We start from the raw sequence: 8,299 nt of genomic DNA, 5'->3' as shown, positions 1-8,299 counted from the left end.
AGGGTGTGTTATGATACCAGCAAGGACCAATTGTGTAGGCTGGACTCTGTTTCAGAGAGAGTTGAGGAATTTTTTCACTGGAGCTAAACCGGTTTCTATGGCTGAAGTCTCCTCCATAAATGGTGATGGTGGTGGAGGAGGTCAGTCTGCTGGTGAAGACCGAAGTGGGAAACTTTTGTCTGCTTTAGGCAATCAGCAAAAGTTCAGGAATTTTGAAAATTTTGGAACTTTTTTGGGGCAGAATGGGATTCCTGGAGTCCCTTCAGAAAATGGTTATGTTTTAAATGGCAAAGTTTCAGTCATTAATGGTAGACCCACACAGGTTTTCACTTTTAAGCTGACTCTTGACATTCTAGCTTTGAGAGTGTGTAAGTTGGAGGGCGGGAAACGTATTGTGTCTATTCTGGGTGCTAAGGATCCTAGGTGGCCCAAGGTTTTTAGTGATAGGCCTGATCTTGTTAAGCATTCTGGTGGGCTTGTCAAAGCCCATCCAATGGACACGGTAACATCACTTAAGGGTATTATGGTCAAACCCAGTTCAGCTTCTTTTGATGGTCAAGCTTCGTGGGCTACTGGGGAGAGCTCGAGAGGTAAGCTGAGGACGGCTTCTGGATCGCCGGTTACAGAAGAGGTGCCAGCGACTGCGACGGTGGGTCCCGAGTCGTCGATGATCACTGCGACGCCCGTGAGTGCAACGGAAGGGTCTTTTTTTGGGTTTTCCGGTACGGTGGGGACCAATCGGAGGATGTGGGACGAGACCCATACTCTGATGGCTGGTGTGTTGAGGGTAGGGGCGACGGCGAGGCCCACTGGACCTGGGTTTGATGTTTCTTCTGCCCAAAACTCTTTTTCTCCTCTGTTGGGTCTGGTTTGCAAGGAAGGTCTTTGTTTCGTTGAGATGGCTGACTCCGCGGTGGTTTCTGGTGAGAAGGGAGTGATATGGAGCAATCCTATTGCTAAGCCAATGTCGCTGAGCCACTTGGATGGGGTTGAGTTGGTATAGGAAGGGCCTGAGCATTCTTTGATTCAGTGGAAGAGTAGAGTAGTTAATCCTAGTGGTTGTTTTCATGGAGAGGATGAGAATGGTCTTTTGGAGTGCTCACCTCTATCTAAATGGGATCCCAATGATCATAAGGGGTTGGAGGTGATCCAGGAAGGTGATGAGGGAGAGGTTCGAGGGTCAGAAGTGAAAAATTCGAAATGGGTTTGTAGCCTTATGAAATTTTTTTGTAGAATTGTGGGTTTTCCTATTGTTAAGCATGAAGATCAATGTCTGGCTCTGTTCCGTCTTCTTGAACAAGACTGTGTTGATGTTGGGAGTGTTGGATCCTCTAAAGGTCTTGTGAACTCTAAGCAGAAAGGGCTTAGGGAACTCAAAGGTTTGTTTTCTTCTATTAATTATGATGGGGTAGCTTCTAAGGGGAGGAATAGAGACTTCTTAGTAGGAACGGGGGCGATTACCAGTTTTAAATGAGTTTACGGCTGCTATCTTGAAATGTTAGGGGATTAAATAATCCTCAGAAGCGAGAGGTATGTAAAAATCTTCTCAAGGAGTGGAAGTGTGATATAGTTTGCTTTCAAGAAACTAAGCTGTCTTCTTTAAACTCTTTTGTTGTTCGTAGCCTTTGGGGTAGTCCGTTCCTAGATTGGGTTGTTTTAGATGTAGTCAATACTGCAAGGGGGGTGTTACTGGTTTGGGACGAGAGTTTTTGAAAAAGTTGATTGTGTTGTTGGTCTATTTTCGGTTAATGTTTTACTGAAGGGGGTCGTAGATGATTTTGTTTGGACTTGTTCTGGAGTGTATGGGCCTAATGAGGATAATCAGCGGGGTGCTCTGTGGGAAGAACTTTCAAGTATGCACTCCAGGTGGAATACGACATGGTGTGTTCTTGGGGATTTTAATACCATTCGGTATCTGAGTGAGAGATTTGGTTGAGGCTTTTAGTCCGGCTATGTTTGCTTTTTCAGACTTCATTGAGGCTAATTACCTAGTGGACTTACCCCTTGAAGGGGCTTCATTTACTTGGTTTAGAGATTCGGGGACAGATTGTATGTCTAGAATTGATAGAACCCTAGCTTCGGTGGATTGGGTAGATCACTTTGGAAATGTGTCTCAAAGGGTACTCCCTCGTGTTGTTTTTGATCATTGCCCTCTTTTGGTGGTGGCGGGTAGTGTCAATAAAGGTCGGAGTGCCTTTAAGTTTGAGAATATGTGGTTGAAAGAAGAGGGCTTTGTAGAGAGGGTTCGGCAATGGTGGAATGAGTATTGCTTTTCGGGTTCTCCTAGCCTTATTCTGGCTCGTAAATTAAAAGCACTTAAAGAGGACTTGAAAAAGTGGAATAAGGAGGAATTTGGGGATCTGGCCTTTAGGAAAAAATGTCTTTTATCCGAATTGTTGGGTTTGGATGCTAGGGAGGACTTGTCAGGTCTTTCTCAAAAGGATTAAACTCGTCGTATTCAGATTAAAGATGAGATTGCTCATCTTGCCTCTTTGGAGGAGATTTCTTGGAGACAAAAATCCCGGATTTTATTTGTGAAGGAGGGGGACAATAACACTCGTTTCTTTCATCGGGTTGCAAACTCCCATAGAAGAACTAATCATATTTAAGGTATAGAGGCAGATGGAGTTCTCTATGAGGAGGAGGAAGAGGTGCGGTCTAAGATGGTCCATTTTTATCAGAGTTTGTACACTAAGTCAGATAATTGGCGCCCTTCTATGGATGGTTTAGAGTTTGCTAGTATTGAGGAGGATGAGCGGCTTGATTTAGAGAGGCATTTTTCTAAGGAGGAAGTGGTAAAGGTTCTTCAAGAGATGGAGGGTGACAAAGCTCTAGGTCCTGACGGTTTCACTATGGCTTTTTTTCAAAAATGCTGGAGTGTAGTGGAAATTGATGTCATGGCTTTCTTTGATCACTTCCATAGGAGCTCTGAGTTTGAACGGTCTCTGAATGCTTCTTTCCTATCTCTGATTCCCAAAAAAAGCAATGCTTTGAATATCAAAGATTTTAGGCCTATCAGCTTAGTGGGCAGTGTGTATAAGCTGTTGTCTAAGGTTTTAGCTAACCGATTGAGGCGGGTGTTGGATAAACTTATTTCGGAGTCACAGAATTCTTTTATTGGTGGCAGATAGGTTTTGGATTCAGTGCTTATTGCTAATGAATGTTTAGATAGTAGACTGAAATGTTGTACTCCGGGGGTGGTGTGTAAGTTAGACATTGAGAAAGCATATGATCATGTGAATTGGGACGCTTTGTTTTATTTGCCGGAGAGGATGGGCTTTGGGGATAGATGGAGGAGATGGCTAAAGACTTGTGTCTCTACAATTCGCTTCTCTGTTTTGGTTAATGGTTCTCCTGCTGGTTTCTTTAATAGCTCTAGAGGTCTCAGACAAGGGGATCATTTGTCTCCCCTTCTCTTTCTTTTGATTATGGAGGTTTTAAGTCGCATCCTGAAGAAAACGGAGGAAGGTGGTTTCATTCAAGGTTTTCAGGTGGGCCCTATTAATTCTACTGGTATCTGTGTTTCTCATCTCTTATTTGCTGATGATACCATCATTTTCTGTGACGCCTCTAGAGAGCAGATTCTTTCTATTAGGTTGGTTTTGACTTGTTTTCAAGCCTTTACTGGTGCATAATATTCAGCCTTTGACTAATATCCTTCAGTGCAAGGTGGGCAGTCTGCCTATAATTTATTTGGGTATGCCATGGCTAAAGACTTGTGTCTCTACAATTCGCTTCTCTGTTCTGGTTAATGGTTCTCCTGCTGGTTTCTTTAATAGCTCTAGAGGTCTTAGACAAGGGGATCCTTTGTCTCCCCTTCTCTTTCTTTTGATTATGGAGGTTTTAAGTCGCATCCTGAAGTAAACGGAGGAAGGTGGTTTCATTCAAGGTTTTCAGGTGGGCCCTATTAATTCTACTGGTATCTGTGTTTCTCATCTCTTATTTGCTGATGATACCATCCTTTTCTATGATGCCTCTAGAGAGCAAATTATTTCTATTAGGTTGGTTTTGACTTGTTTTCAAGCCTTTACTGGTTTGAAGGTGAATGTGGGGAAAAGTGAAATTGTCCCTATTGGGGAGGTGCATAATATTCAGTCTTTGGCTAATATCCTTTAGTGCAAGGTGGGCAGTTTGCCTATAATTTATTTGGGTATGCCTTTGGGAACATTGTACAAAACAACCTCTATTTGGAATCCGATCCTTGAGAGGATGGAAAAGAAGCTTTCAGGCTGGAAGCGGTTTTATTTGTCAAAGGGTGGTAGACTCACCTTGCTGAAGAGTATCCTCTCAAGCTTTCCGACTTATTATCTTTCCCTTTTTACTATCCCTAAAGCTATGGCGAATAGATTGGAATGCATTCAAAGGAACTTCTTGTGGGGCTCATCAGTTGAGAGTTTCAAATATCTATTGGTGGCTTGGGATAAGGTGTGTTTACCGCGTGAGTTGGGTGGTTTAGGTATTCGGAAATTGACGCCTTTTAATCAGGCCCTATTAGGGAAATGGCTTTGGAGGTATGGCCATGAAACCTTGCATCTGTGGCGGAGGGTCATTGCCATGAAATATGGGGAGGGAAAGGGGGTTGGCGCACTAGAGCTTGTTCTAGGGCTCATGGTTGTGGGTTATGGCGGAGTATTAGTGAAGGGTAGGACACTTTCGCTAAGCATTTCTCTTTTGTGGTAGGGGATGGTTCTTGCATTTTTTTTTTTGGCATGATAAGTGGATTGGGGACGTTCCTCTTAAAACTCTTTATCCTCAGTTATTTTTGTGTTCAACTAATAAGGAGACTAGTATCTCTAATGTGTTAAGCCCTCCAGTGGGTGATAATGATAGAGTGTGGAGTTTAAGATTTCATAGGGAATTCAATGATTGGGAGTTGGTGGCTTCCCTTTCCCTTCTTCATTTCATCCAAAGCCGAATTCCTAGGGGTGAAGGGTGTGACAGGCTTTGTTGGGATCCTAATAGCAGTGGGAAGTTTGATACTCGGTCTTTTTATCATAAGATTCGAAATGCAACTCCTTCCACTTTCCCTTGGAAAGGAATTTGGAAAGTTAAGGTTCCTAAAAGGGTGGCTTTTTTCATGTGGACAGCAGTCCATGGTCAGATTCTTACTTTGGATAATCTTATGCTTCGTGGTAGCCCTTTGGTGAATCGTTGTTACTTGTGTTGTTGCAATGCAGAATCTGTGGATCACCTATTACTTTTTTGCCCGATCACTCATTCTTTGTGGATGTCTATGCTTCGGTTGTTCGGGATTGATTGGGTCATGCCAGGTTCAGTTGTGGACTTATTATTTAGTTGGTATCATTGGATTGGGAAGCATAGCTCTGATATTTGGGATTTGGTTCCAGGTTGTTTAATGTGGACTATTTGGACTGAATGGAATCGGCGGTCTTTTGAGGATGAGGAGAAAACTGTGATTCAGTTATTAGAGTTTTGCCAGCGGACCCTCTTTGATTGGTCTCAATGTTGGGGTTTCACAGATTGTTCTACTCTTTTGGATTTTCTTTCATCTATTAAAATAGATTAGGGGCTACATCTGTCTTTTTGTTCCTTTTTTCTTTGTTCACTACCGTGAACTCTTTGTATTTCCCTTGCTATTCTCTTATTTATAATATTCTCTTCTTACTTATCAAAAAAAAAAAAAAAATATGAGGGTTTACAATCACAAGGGTCACAATTTCCCCACAACATTTATGAGAAGGGAAAAACTTCAATCATACTATCTCAACTCAAGTTGGATTGCTGTTCCTAATATATGTATATGTGATACAAATTTGCTAATAATTAATTTGAGGATGAGATCCATACTCCTGAACTTTTTGGTAGATAGATAAACCCAAAGTTCCAAATAAATAAATAAATATATAAAAAATATATATATATAAAGATTTGGTGAATTGTTACTCAAATTTTTTTTTTTTGTTGCTGAATTACTACTCAAAAGCTACTTATTCACTCGATTAATAAGAACATCCCATCACATTCAATTGTCAATAATGTCAACTGAGGAGGTACTGGAAAAACAATACTACAATACCTGCAGCAAACAATCCAAACTGTTAAGTCATGATCTTCCGAAGAAAATTTAGCACAACTATAGAAATTTAGAAATTTAAAAAAAACAGTGAATTTTCTATTGTCCTAATGTAGTTAGAAGTTAGAACTAAGAAAATAGAGCACCATTCTTCAAACCTCAAAATGCCAAGAAGAAATATATCATCAAAATTCAACGTCAATATCAAAAGTACAGGAAATGAGTACAAATGTGGGCCAAAAAATGGGAAAGGTCAAAAAGAATGACAATAAACTAACAGGAACTTTCAAACCCAACAACATTTAAATAAGCCCTAATTTCAATAGGCGATGAAGTTGTTAGCAGTCCCCAATGGGAGAAGGAAATAAACCTCAAACAACTATTTACCTGGGCAGAGTATATCTACTGTCTACATAGTATCAGAGAATATAACTCAAAATTCAAACTTTTCCATCAAACTGCAACAGTATGCGCTAAGTGGAAAATCTACGAAAGAATAATGGTAAATCTAATACAAAAGAGATCATAAAGAGAAATTTTAATGAAGAGAGAGACAATTGAAAGCGCCAAAAATCATCTATAACAGGCTTATGCAAGACAAACTGAAATGCATCAAACATAAGATAGCAGTATCAGCAATTCCTAATTCATGTTTCAAAAGAAAAGTAATATGGCACCAAAAAATCTCTCACCTGACATTGTTCCCATCAGTCTGAAAGGAATCTGGCTTTGATCCAAGTTTCATAAACTTCATCTTTGAAAGCAAAAGAAGATCAACTAGCTTCAGCCCCTCTTATACCTTCAAAACTAACCTTCTTCAACACTCAACTGTAGTACTAAATGCCTAAATCAGATACCTCATAGTCACCACCACACGTCCTAATAAGTGAACAAAAATAAAAACAACCCCAATCAAGAAAAAGTCCCAGAAATAGAAAGGAATACTCCCAGGGTGTGGGGACAGGATTTGTGAATGCAACCCAACCCAAGTAAGTTTCCTGGTCTCCAAAGATGGATCTCAAAGAGGGGTGAGGATATATGCTTGTGGAGGTATGAGTATGATTGAGAGTGAAGAATCTTTGACAACAACCAAGGCAAAAGAAAGAAGTGAGTCTGAGTAAGAAAGAGAAAGATATAAAGGCAAACACAAGATGGGGTTTGTAAACAAAAGGTTATCTTCAATGCCAAGAGAGCCAAATAAGTGGCTGTTTCCTTGGTCGACGGCGAAGCCCAAGGAGCCCGGGCGCACCCAGTTAGCCAAGGAGACATAACCAACAGGCTATTAACACTAAAATATTTTTCAAATCAGTAACACCCACAAGCACAAATCTGACTCCAACTCACTCTTTCTCTATATATTTATATTTTTTTCCCTGCACTTGCTGATCACTTTGTTACATTTGTTTTCCATTTTTTCAAGGATTCATACCACTAGACCCTTTTGTGAGCTTCAAGTTCCAAACACAACAATATACAAATCAACTTTTGTTTATGAATTATTTAACCGTTGAAGTTTGAAAAAAAAAAAAAAAAACCCCAACAACAGAAAACAGCATCTCGGTATCAGTTGAAGAAACCACCAAAACGGTAGACAACAAGCATCTCTCTTTATTTTTGCACAGAATGGGAATAAATATGTAAGGAGAGTGAGAGATCAGAGAAAAAAATTAAAAATAAAAATAAAGTTGATTATTGTAATGAACAACTAAACATTAACTACCAACAACAAAATCACCTACAAAATTTAACTGAAAAATCTGAGGAATCCATCAGAATATATATACACAGAAAATCTAGTAAAATATTGAAGCTGAAGATCATGTTTATGTTGTCAATAATAGTAAGGCTCTAAAACCCCACAATGAAGAAACATGCCTAATATCAAGATGGAAACACAAAGACAAAGCCCCAAAAGCCACTCTCCGTGTAAACCCCAACAAAACCCAAGACCCACATACATTTGAAAGTATATTCCACACCAATTAGAATAAAAAACCAAGAAAGGCGTTCAAAATTATGCTAAATTTAAAAGTCTAGTTAATAAAAATCAATAAAATTCAAGAACCAGGAAATTGCAAAAAGCAAGACCAAAGAAAATCCAAAAAGAACTTTTTTTTTTTTTTTTTTCATTACAAACAAGAACCAAATCAACAGGTACTTGCAAACAAATCAGAAACCCAAAAAAAAAAAAAACCCATTAGTCTAAACCATATGAAAGCATAAAAAAACCCATTAATCTAAACCATATGAAAGCACAAAAAACCC

This window comes from Quercus lobata, chromosome 5 (assembly GCF_001633185.2).
Source record: "Quercus lobata isolate SW786 chromosome 5, ValleyOak3.0 Primary Assembly, whole genome shotgun sequence".
NCBI classification, from domain to species: domain Eukaryota; kingdom Viridiplantae; phylum Streptophyta; class Magnoliopsida; order Fagales; family Fagaceae; genus Quercus; species Quercus lobata.
Note: the sequence above shows the minus strand (reverse complement) of the source record.